We start from the raw sequence: 3,713 nt of genomic DNA on the forward strand, positions 1-3,713 counted from the left end.
AGATGGAATGCTGAATGCAACTGTAGAAACTGGAGTAGTGACTTCAGATGTTACCGCTGCTTGACTATTAGGTGGCGGCGGCTGATTCTGTGCGGCCATTAAGGAGTCAACCAGAGTAGTGAGACTATCCAACTTTTCCTGAAGGGTGGTCACTGTACCACGAAGCTCAATATTCTCTTGTTCAGAATGTTCCATTACTCTTCTTCTGCTTGAATGAGTATTGTATCTGTGATCTGATTGCGAGCGCGGTCGAGAAACTTTGAGACGCGACAGCTTGATGATCTATTGGAGAAAGATCCAAAAGATAAGACTCTAGAAAACAGACTCGATATGCAGAATGATGTATGCAAAAAATAAATTTATGATTTTTCCAAACATTTTAAAGATTATTTCATTGCAAACATTTGAACACAAACAATTCTTTTATTGAAATAATGGGAAATGTTACAACATTGGAGCGTAGCTCCTTACAGAAGCAAATGATAAATGAAAATCTAACAATCCTAAGCATCTTCATCAGACGAAGAACCAAATGCATTATGCAGCTTGAGCTTCATGATTTCTTTCCCATAGCGAGCTTTCAATTCGGTCTTTTCAGCCCTCAGCTTGTCAACAACATTCTTCCAATTGTCAGGCATCGGAGCGTTGCTTGTCGAGGCTTCAAGATTTTTCTTGCTTTCTTTGATGTATCTTCTGATTGCGGCATCTTTCCGACGAATCTTCTCATCTTTGCTCATGATCCATCCATCTTGATAATAGAGAGTTTCTTCGTGATCTTTCACTCGTTTCTTCAACTTTCTGTTTTCCACATCAGTTCTTCGAAACTTTTCTTCCCAAGCGTCTTTTTCTAACCTCATCTTGGCTAAAGTTTCTTGGTATTCTTCTATAGTGGGAATGTCGGGCAATTGAGATACTGCAGGGGACATGGTTTTTTCATAATCATAAGGCATTTGAAACTCCCTTGCTCTTTTCTTCACCCAGCAGGTGTAGGCGTTCGTAGCAATGCAGTTTCTTATCCCACCTTTTTCTTTTCTTCGGACGTCGTACCAAGCTTTCACCATTCTTGTCTTCAACCTCTGAGGATCCTCTCCTTCTTGGTAGAAGTAGCTTTCCACTGCAAGACCAACAGGTTTAACTGAATTTGCATACCCGAGCTGTCGTCGGGCTAGGACTGGATTGTAGTTAATTCCTCCTTGTGTACCAATGAGGGGTACGTTGGCGAACTCTCCACAACTATCAATGGTTTCTGTACCGCAGCGAGCCAAGGTATACCAATGAATATCATTATTAGTAAGAGACATAAGCCTTTGAGACCAACGCAAACCTTCTCGGTTTTCCGTGAAAGTAGGAGACTCAGGTAAGTGTGAAACAATCCATTTGTACAAAAGAGGCACACAACATACAATGATTCCACCGCCTTGGCGATTCCTATGATGGACAGAGAAATACATGTCACCAAGCAAAGTCGGAACAGGATTTCCAATCAGAAAGATCTTTATGGCGTTGATATCAACAAAGTCGTTGATGTTGGGAAACAGAACCAACCCATAGATGAGCAAGGCTAGTACAGCTTCAAAAGCTATCATGCTACCAGTTTCAATGAAATCAAAGGCTTTCTTTATTAAAAACTGCGAAGTCAAACCCGAAAGGTTTCCTTTGGTAGTCCAATTACTTTCTACTTCAGATTTCTTCAAGTGGATACCCGCTGCAATGGCTGGTGACTTAGGAATGGCTTCCAAACCATTGAAAGGTATTTTGTCAGACACAGGAATACCCAAAAGATTGGCATATTCTTCCAAGGTTGGTACCAACTGATAGTTTGGAAAGGTGAAACACCGGTAGACGGGATCATAGAACTGAACCAGAGTTTTGAGAAGTCCTTCATCAATGTGAGTGTTCAAGATAGGCAAAAGCTTTCCATGGCTTTTCCTAAAATCGGAAGGATCTTGTACAAAAGATGCTAATTCTTTCAGTCTTTCCACATTAGGCTCTTTGAAACCGTATTTCTTAGTATGCCTTTTTACCCCTTCCATAACTTAATCCTATAATGTTTGCAAGGAAAATTTCTCAAAAATTTTTTGGAAAAAATCACGTTTTTATGGAAAAAGATGGGTTTTTTAATGAATGTATGAATGCATGGATGCGTGGATGCCACATATTCAAACATGGTAAAGCAACACATGGTAGTTCAAACATGGTAACACAAACATGGTACTACATACATGATAATACAGACATGGTAATACAAATATGGTACACACAGGTTCAAAGGTCCAGCGTCACGAGCATGAGGTCAGAGAACCAAACATGGGATAGTACTAGGGTTAATCACCTGCAAAACATGTTCTACTGATACGTCAGAGTCTACATTTTTCTTTCGGATATTACCGGCTTTCCACAATTAAACTCATGAGCCAGCAATATTCTCAAGAAAAACTCGTCTGAGTGTGGTTCTCCGCATGACAACTAATCCAAGTCTTCACCTGAATAGTTTCTGCACCACAACCTAATAAGGCCAGGATGGGTTGGGGTTCTACAGCCAACTCAGCTTCTACAGTTCAATGAAAGCAATAATGTCTTCACAATTAAACTTGCTAAACATATACTACCAACAAGGAACCTCCACTGAGCGGAAGGATTCTCATGCTGACTTTTTAAGGACTGACTCCTTGTATGCCATACATGACTATACCCTCCACCTAATTCTTATGTGTACTTAATCCGGGTTAGGATTTGTCCATAATGTATCACTTGTAACAGAACCACAGATGTAACGGAACCACAGAACCAAACATGTAACAAAATGAAATAACAAACGCAAAAATTAGAATTAACCCTTTCTTTGGAAACAATACAAAGATGGTCCCCAGTGAAGTCGCCATTTTTCTGTCGTGGGGAAAAATCGTATATCCTTTTTTCGGGATGAGACACCTGATGCCTTCTTTGGGCTCGAGTGCTCAAAAAAATGATTTTTCTTTTTTGATTCGACCAAACTTTTTATTGTTTCCAAAGTAGGAAAAGGAAAAAAGTTGCAATAACCTTAAAAGTGGGGGAGAGATTCCGGGTAAGAGGGTTGGTTATACGAAGGGAAGGTATTAGCACCCAACGTATCTGTCATACCCCAAAATTTACCTCCCATACTTCTCTCATAACAAAGGCAAGTTCAAATCTCAAGACATGGCTCATTCAAATGACCCAGATAATTCACAGTCAACTGATTCAAACTGAAAGGTCAATCATAACCAAGGCATGATTCAAACCATAATCATTGGGCAAACATCAAGTATGGGGTGCATAACCATCATTTGATCAAGAATTGATCATGATTCCATTAATAGAAACTCAGAGATGAACAAATACAAAAAGGTTCAAATTAGGGTTTTCTTAGGAGAAAGTCAACCCAACTTTGACTGGGCATAACTTTCACATGGAACCTCAGAAATTCCCCACTCAAAGCCTATTTTGAAGGAAATTGAATTCTCTACAACTTTGTGTCTCACAAGCCAAGGCCAAAAGTGCTTCATTTAAGAGATACAAAGCAAAACAGTTATAGGTCATTTTCAGGCATCCTTCAGAAACAGTTTTTCCCCAAAGAGAATATGGTCAAGATAAAAGCTTCAAATGAAAAATATATTCCAAAGTGACTTATAGAGGACCTCTTGAGGTTTCTAAAAAGTATTAGATCTCCCTCATAGCTTAAAAATTGAAGGAGA

Source organism: Vicia villosa, linkage group LG1 (assembly GCF_029867415.1).
Source record: "Vicia villosa cultivar HV-30 ecotype Madison, WI linkage group LG1, Vvil1.0, whole genome shotgun sequence".
Classification (NCBI taxonomy): domain Eukaryota; kingdom Viridiplantae; phylum Streptophyta; class Magnoliopsida; order Fabales; family Fabaceae; genus Vicia; species Vicia villosa.